We start from the raw sequence: 9,477 nt of genomic DNA on the forward strand, positions 1-9,477 counted from the left end.
CAACGTCCGTCTCCTCTGTGGTATCCTCCAAATTGTCGGTGGTTCTAAAAAGAGAAAATTACGTTAGAACAGAATATAGAACAATGCCCACAACAACACGATGGCAAACAGGACATGGGCGAACACACATTAGACACATGCAAAAGCAGAATCTCTTACGTGCGCATCGCCATGATGTCCTTCAGGAACATCAGCTGTTTCGTGTACATATATGGTCGCTTACGAGATCCGCCATCTCCGCTGCGTCCCTTTTCACCCATTTCACGGCGGAATTGGTCACGGCAGCTCCGCCACCGTGTGTTGATGTCTTGGACTGTTGGAATAAAAACAAATATCACGCCATCAGAACTATGCCCTCTCACTTAAATGAGGGGCCCTGCACTGCCAATGACGTGGTACACGGTGATTCGCCTGCTCCACAAAAGTTCTTCGGGCAAATGCGCGGAAGACACATACAGGGCCCAAGTTCTTCAATAGGGATGACATTGCATTGACAGAAAAAGCCTGGTACTCACCCAACCGACTGCGGTCCCGGGTTCGGACACTCTCCCACTCCTGGCCAAATAGCTCCCTCGCGACCACCTCCCAGGCGTCCTCCTTGACCGTGCGGTCGTGGTACGCCTCCGCACGAGTGTCCCAAATGGCATGATGGCCCTGGACCAGGACAATGAGGCGCTCCACGTCCATCCCACGCGGCATGGCAGCAGATGTTCAGTGGAAGCTAATTTCTGTCTCCAGTCACTAGCCTTGCCCACTCGCAGTGAAAACGCAAGCACTTCCTGGTTTTTGTTTGCTTGGTCCAGCTTTATAAACTCTTTTTCATGGACATAACAAGTGATGCGTGATTTTCGCGCATGCAACGCAGGAGCGTCCGTGTGTCATGCGTTGTTTTCACGCACCCATTGACTTCAATGGGTGCGTGATGCGCGAAAAATGCACGATTATAGAACATGTCGTGAGTTTTACGCCACGCACTCGTGCAGCGCAAAATTCACGCATCGACTGCACTGCCCCATAGAGTAATATAGGTGCGTACGACAGGCGTGAAATGCACGCGCGTCGCACGCGCGTATATTACGCTCGTGTAAATGAGGCCTAACAGTAACGTTTTTGTTGTTTTTTTTAAACGTTCATTTTTGGCCAAGTTATGAGCTATTTTATATATGCAAATGAGCTTTGAAATGGACAACTGGGCGTTTTTTTTTCGTTATGTCCAACTGGGCATGTATTGTGTTTTTAACTGGGCGTGTTTACGTGTATGACGCTGACCAATCAGTGACCAGTCAGCATCATACACTCCTCTCCATTAAATTACACAGCAGCACAGCGTTCTTACTAGAACGATGTGCAGCCACATACACAGAGATTAACGTTAATCAAGTGTCCTGATAATGAATACACATGAAATCCAGCCTGGACGTCATGTGTATTCAGAATCCTGACACTTCTGAATCTTTTCTTTGACATTTCCAGCAAGGGAAACGAAATCTCGTTTACCTCGTAATCTCGCGAGATTACGTGTGGCTTGCGGGAATCTCACAGAAAAGATTCAGAAGTGTCAGGATTCTGAATACACATGACGTCCAGGCTGGATTTCATGTGTATTCATTATCAGGACACTTGATTAACATTAATCTCTGTGTATGTGGCTGTACATCGCTGCTGTGTAAATGAATGGAGAGGAGTGTATGACGCTGACTGGTCACTGATTGGTCAGCGTCATACACGTAAACACGCCCAGTTAAAAACACAATACACGCCCAGTTGGACATAACGAAAAAAAAACGCCCAGTTGTCCATTTCAAAGCTCATTTGCATATATATAAAATAGCTCATAACTTGGCCAACAATGAAAAAAAAAAACCGTTACTGTTATCTACATTGCAGCGCCGATCACATGCAATAGGAGATAGGGATTTGAGAATCTGGTGACAGAGCCTCTTTAAACAAGAGAATCTAGAAGATGCCCATAAAACACTAAACCCACAGAAGAAAACAGCAACCACTTTATAGCTTCCTGAATCAGAGTTCGAGGGTGCTGTACGCCACTACTGATGTGTTGAATTTGGTAGCCAGGCGGTGCATCATGTGGAAAGCCATGTCAGTCAGCAGCTCTCCTCCAATAAGCATTGCTGAGGTTGGTCAGGAGGCCTGTATGCAAGTCGAGGATATAAGGAAATGTCTCAACTGCACAATATAGGAGCAGATTTACTAAGACTAACATTAGTCTAAGTCTGAAGCCCCCAGGTGTAAGATGCAACAAATTTATTAATTAATTCATTAATTAAAGTAATTTGAAACTTTTTGCTGTCTTCTGCTAAAGGCACTTTAAAAGTGGGTGGGGCTTAGTAGAAGAGGCTTGGCTACCTGTGCCGCTTCCACTAAGCCCCACCTGTTTTTAAGTGCCTTGAGCAGAAAACCACAAAAAGTTGCAAATTACTGTGCAAATATAGTGTGTGCCACAATTTATGACTTTTTAACGGAAAACTGGCATTAAGCCCTTTATAAATTCCCCTAATAGTTTTTATAGTAGTCAGTCCCTTTTTGGTGAAGATCTGTACACATCTTCTAAGATGGCAAGTTCCAAGATACCCCAGATCGCAGTGATGGTAGTGTCACATTTTCTGTCATGTCAGGACAGTTTATTGATATTGTAATATACAACTATTGTATCTCCATCCCTGAATATAATGTTACACATTTATGTTTGCGTTCAATTCAGATATGAACATTAATTTCTGAATTCAGCAAATACTTGTTGTTTTACCATTATCGTTAGTACTTTTTGTATAAATACAGCACATTTACAGAACAGTTTTCTCTTGTCATTTCTGGCCACAAGGACAGTTGCTATTTTTCTGCATTGCATGACTTTAGTGCATTTGACTAATGTGGACAAGTTGTTTATTTTTTGAGTTTGATAAATGTGACAGCTATATGACCTACCTTGTTTTATTGGCAGAAAAAGGGGAAAATGACAAGAAGAGACTCAGAAAAACACGCATCTTGTTATCATGCTTGAGTGGAAAATGTTCTCTCTTTTCCACTTACTCAAGTTAATTGCTCTTATAATTATACTCTTATGCAAATCTAGAAAAATTGGAGCCGCTATCGTACATTCTGGTTGTTAAAAGACACAGTGTACCTATCCAAGTTTGTCTCAATATCATAAAGTAAAGAGTCTATTAAAAATCTGAAGCCTAGTTTATTTACTTAGGCTTTTATTAAAGTTTTCTTATCACTACAGTCAGAGTGGATATCATGCCGCACTTATATACCTGCACATTTTACTAATATACTTCATAAGCTGATAGTGCTTCTTTTTGAAGATAAAGCAGCATATATTGTTAGCAAATAGAAACAAAGTGTGGGCTTAGTCACCTAGGAAATATTCAGAATGGAAGCCTCTGCTGCAGAGCTCCTATTCAGTCTTATAGGAGCCATACACTGGAAAAAGAATAAAGATAATGAAGGATATTAGGAAACGTTCGAGTATATAAGCCTGGCAGGATAACCAGTTATGACGATTGTAGCAATAGTAATAATAACTTTAATTATATCATTCCTATGTAAAGGTTTTTATTGCATATCAAAAATGTGTTCCAGTACTTCTTCTCTGAGATCGTATGTTACTACCCCACATGTGAGGCAGAGTCTCCAACAGCAAAATCAAAATCTGTTCTAATTAAAAAATATATATTTTTTAGACAAATAGATTGCAAGCTCTGATTCGTATTTTGATCCTTTTTGTCCGTTTTCTTTTTCATATTAATATATATTAAGGTGCCTTTAGGCCGGCTTACTTAAAATATTTTTGTTCTGTTTCTGTCACATTATATTGTGAGCCAAGAGTCTTCAGGTCCTAGAGGTAGTCATTTATGTTTTTTCTGTGTCTGTCTCTACATTTGTATGCACTTTATGGTACCACTCTGCTATGTATACATTCTAATTTACTTTGTTGTACAGTTCTGATTTATTTATAGTTTTTTGTGTTCCCTGTTACAAAAAAACCCATACGCAGAACTTATTTTGAATGCAGAATCCCTGCACTGTGCAGAGAAAGGGCTTGGAAGCATGCAGAGGAGACGCAATCGGCGTCTTCTCTGCATGTTTGGCTATAAAGATCACTATTATCAGTGATCTGTATATGGTGGCAGAAGGGAACACATAAATAATGTGTTCCTTGCTAACCTGTGCCTCTATTGTAAAAAAAAATGTAAAAAAATGAATTCATTATTAGGCCTCATTTACACGAGCGTATGCGTTTTGCGCGCGCAAAAAACGCTGCGTTTTGCGCGCGTATGCATGGCGTATGCACTGCGTATACGCAGCCTTGTTGCGTTTTAAACGCGCAAAAGGCATTTGACAGCTCCGTGTGTCATGATGCGCGGCTGCGTGATTTTCACGCAGCCGCCATCATAGAGATGAGGTAGTCGAGGCCCGTCACTGTCCAAGGTGCTGAAAGAGCTAACTGATCGGCAGTAACTCTTTCAGCACCCTCGACAGTGAATGCCGATCACAATATACACCAACCTGTGAAAATTAAAAGACTTTCATACTTACCAAGAACTTCCTGCTTCCCCCAGTCCGGGCTCCCGGCCGTTGCCTTGGTGACGCGTCCCTCTCTTGCCATCCGGCCCCACCTCCCAGGATGACGCCGCAGTCCATGAGACCGCTGCAGCCTGTGATTGGCTGCAGCCTGTGCTTGGCCTGTGATTGGCTGCAGCCTGTGCTTGGCCTGTGATTGGCTGCAGCCTGTGCTTGGCCTGTGATTGGCTGCAGCTGTCATTTGGACTGAACTGTCATCCCGGGAGGTCGGACCGGAGTTATCGGTAAGTCAGAACGTCTTTTTTTTTTTACAGGTTCATGGATTTTCGGAGCGGAAGTCACTGTCCATGGTGCTGAACCAGTTTAACGCTTTCAGCACCGTGGACAGTGACTGTCTCCTGACGTCGCGTACCCGAACATTTTTTACCGGTTTCGGTCAAAACGAGTTTGGCCGAACCCGGTGAAGTTCGGTGCGCTCATCTCGAATTTGACACTCCGTTTGGATGTTTGTAACCAGAAAAGCACGTGGTGCTTTTCTGTTTACATTCAGGAGTTTGACAGCTCTTGCGTGATTTTCGCGCATGCAACGCAGGACCGTCAGTGTGGCATGCGTTGTTTTCACGCACCCATTGAAGTCAATGGGTGCGTGTTGCGTGAAAAACGCAAGAATATAGAACATGTCGTGAGTTTTACGCAACGCACTCACGCAGCGCAAAATTCACGCATCGTCTAAACAGCCCCATAGACTATTATAGGTGCGTACGACACGCGTGAAAAGCACGCGCGTCGCACGCGCGTATAATACGCTCGTGTAAATGAGGCCTTAGGGTATGTGCACACAACCTCTTTTCAGACGTAATGGAGGCATTTTACGCCTTGAATTACGCCTGAAAAGACGGCTCTAATACGTCGGCAAACATCTGCCCATTGCTTGCAATGGATCTTACGATGTACTGTGCAGACGAGCTTTCATTTTACGCGTCGCTGTCAAAATACGGCGCGTAAAGTGACGGCTCATCAAAAGAAGTGCAGGACACTTCTTGGGACGTTTTAAGAGCCGTTTTCTCATAGACTCTATTGAAAACAGCTCCAAAAACGGCCGTAAAAAATGCAGCGAAAACGCGTGTTGCTCAAAAAACGTCTGAAAATCAGGGGCTGTTTTCCCTTGAAAACAGCTCCGTATTTTGAGACGTTTTTGACTCTGCATGTGAACATACCCTTAAAGCCCGTAAAATGTAAAAAAATAAATACAAATAAATGAAATGAGAAAAAAAAATGAATTAAAACGTAGAAAAATAAAAGAGTCCCTCCCCACAAAAAAGCACACACCTCTCCAAACTTACACGCATCAATTTTAGAGATGAACATGTTAAACGCTATGTTCACCTTCGCAACCAATTTTTTTTTATTTATCTAACATGAAAAATAAAGCAACTTTACAAACAGTCCTAGTTAAAAATATCTATCAGTGTGTATCTACAACTTCTATGTAGGCCTATGTGTCCCCTTGGTAACAGACTACAAACAAATCCTGTGTAGTCTGATCATATATTGACATCTGTTTGTCCCCTACTTCTTGCTAACCAACTAGCTTAGCAAGAATACGTGGAAGGATGGAAGGGTGTATGACTGCAGGTTTAGATTACACAGAGATTCATGGTTGACTGTTATCATGGAGATCCCTAGGTCTGTATAAGAGTTGTAGACACAAAACAGTAGGATATTTATCATTTAAAACTCTTTGTAAAATTGTTTCCTTTTTCATTTTAGGTGCATTGGAGCAAAAGAAAGTTTGAAGCCTTTGAACCTCTTCACACAGGGTTGAATTTTGAAGAAAACAAAAGTTCAGAAAATAACAACGAAAAACGCAAAGCAAAAATAACACAGTGGTTGCAGGTTTTTATGCAGTTTTGACAAAATGCTAGAAGATATGCCACACCTGGGGCATGCTGCGATTTAGAAAAAACTCCACCCAGGATCAAAAGGGTATGTTCACACTGAGTTTTTCGCAGGCAGAAAAATCTGCCTCAAAATTCCTTCAGGAATCAATAAGAGGCATGTGAGGTGTGAGATATGCCGTATTGTGAGAATAGGAATTCATATAAGGTGTAATAATCTTGCAGAAGGAGCGTGTTTAACCCAGAAATGTGTTGATTCCACACCTAAATAAAGTACACTTATCAAAACCTACCTGAGAATTGCCAATACCATTAAGGACTGATTCAGACGTGCGTGGCGTTTTGCCTGCGCAAAAGCCACTTACCTGCTCCGTGAGGCAGCATCATATAATGCGCGGCTGCGTGCTTTTCACGCAGCCGCCATCATTATGACACGCCATTCGGATTTTTGTAAACAGAAAAGCACGTGGTGCTTTTCTGTTTACATTCATCCTTTTGACAGCTGTTGCGCGAAACAGGCAGTTCGCACGGAAGTGCTTCCGTGCGACCTGCGTGGTTTTCACGCACCCATTGACTTCAATGGGTGCGTGATGCGCAAAATACGCTGAGATATTGACCATGTCGTGCTTTTTGTGCAGCGGACAAACGCTGCGCAAAAAGCACGGACTGTCTGTACTGCCCCATAGACTTGTATTGGTCTGTGCGTGGCGCGTGAAAACCACGAGGCCCGCACGGACGCAATACACGTTCGTGTGTATCCAGCCTAAGAAATAGATTTCCCCCGGAAGACTCCATTTTTTACATGCCAAACAGCTATTAGTGCGGAATTTACGTACATTACTGTTTGTTATTTTTAGTGATTTGTAGCCTGCTGAGTTTATTTTATTTAGGTCCGAAAACACCTTCAACATCTAAAATTAGATAAAGTATAAAGTAAAATGTCAAGGTGTCTATAAGTTTACAAAGAAGACTTTTACCCAGAAAATCATTGCACACGTTGCTGACTTTGCTATGCAATGATAATATTTTAAAATTGGCATTTCAGTTTGAATGACATCTAATTAAACATTCATAAGACTTAACTTCTTCAAGGATCCAAAATTGCATGAAAGTCATTACTTAAGCAAAAGAATCGAATGTTATGGTTATTTAAAAGTGTGGACTGATCATTTATTAAAACATGCATATATTTCATGAAATTTTCAAAAGCCTCACAAAGTCGGATTGTGACCTGTATAGTCTGCTGTTTCTACACAGTTTAGAATAAAGTTAAAAGTTATTTAAGTGTCTACGTGTTTATAGATGTGTATGTGCATTGAAAAAAAAATGGCCTAATTATATTTATAGTGGACAAAAAATTATACACGTAACTACAAATGATGAAACTAAAGCATTTATAAATAGCATTCATATTATGGATTTTATGATACAAAGCCCTTATTTCACATGAGGCAAGCTGAAATAAGTAGTCCTAGTTAAACAGGTTTTCCCATAATCAATATCTATCACCTATCCACAGGCTAGGTGATAAATATCTGATCAGTGGGGGTCCAACCGCTCCATTCATTTGTATCAGGCTGCTGAAGATAGCGCTCTGCAGCCCCATAGAAATGAATGGAGCGGTGGTCGAACATGCGCACTACCGCTTTATTCCTATGGGACTCCCAGGAACGGCAAATTAAGCCCATTCTCGTGATCGGTGGGAAAGCCAGCGGTCGGACCCCCACCGATCAAATATTTATCATCTACCCCGTGGGCAAGGACTTGGGACTGGAAGCCTTTGTTCACACAGTGTAGATTTGCTGCAAATTGTACATGTATTTTATGAGCCAAAACCAGAATTGGATCCAGGAGAGCAGACCTATCAGGCCTTCCTTTATGTATTTCTTATGTCTAGGTTCCATTTCTGGTTTTGATTTAAAAAGAGACATGCAAAATCTGCACTTTCTAAACAAGGTCTTGCATACAGGATTTTTGTAGTGCAACATCAATTTCCAATGTTGCACAACTTCAATAGTAACTCTTAAGAAATTTGGCTTACATGCAACACAATGCATTCCTACAGTAGACATAGGCAATGGCGGGCACCGCAAATTATTAGGTATCACACACTGAGAACAATGTATACAAAATATCCCAAGAGGGGGACATGACCGTGTGTATAAAAGGCACTATCACACAGTAAGGGTATGTTCACACGGCTTATTTTCGGCAATATCACCATTTGCGAACCATCCCTGTATTTGAATTTTATATACAGGGAAGTGGAAAAACAGATCCAGCGCTGAGACTAATGTGTCTGTTAAAATAGGAAACTTCTTCCAAGTTTTATTCCAAAAATAATTTTAAATTGACACGAGTGTTTCCAAAGTACAATAGGTAGTTGGTGGTATAGGCGGTGCCTACGCGTTTCAGACGCAGACTTATTGTAAGCCATGACTAAGGACGCAATCTGCGTCTGAAACGCGTAGGCACTGCCTATACCACCAACTATGTCACCTGAGTTAGTCACGTGATCTCATGACACTGACGTGATTTCAGGTGACTCAGGTCAGGTGACTGGGCAGGTTCACTCCTGGCACCGACCTCACTCAGACCGCTTACCAACTTGGCCACGGCCTGCATATTTTCAGATTCCAAAGGAGTCAAGCAAAATCTGAAAATATGCCCACGGCCTACTCTATCCTTTGAACGGCGCATGTACATTTTGGAGTATGTGTAGTGCAACGTTCCAGGAGAATTTGACTAAATCCTGGATGGTGCTTTTTTCTGCCGGACACTACGGGCAACAGTAAAAAATACCTGTTAAATTTATGGACGGTTAGCAACCCTGCCCATGCGTATCGCCGCTTCTGCAGCTTCCTCATGGGTCAACACAATAATTTCCTACCAATTACTTCTTCTATAGGTAGTTCACATATTTATTGAAACCTTTAGGCTGGATTCACACGAGCATGTTACGTCCGTAAAGGACGGAACGTATTTCGGCCGCAAGTCCCGGACCGAACACAGTGCAGGGAGCCGGGCTCCT

This window comes from Rhinoderma darwinii, chromosome 8 (genome assembly GCF_050947455.1).
Source record: "Rhinoderma darwinii isolate aRhiDar2 chromosome 8, aRhiDar2.hap1, whole genome shotgun sequence".
Classification (NCBI taxonomy): Eukaryota; Metazoa; Chordata; class Amphibia; order Anura; family Rhinodermatidae; genus Rhinoderma; species Rhinoderma darwinii.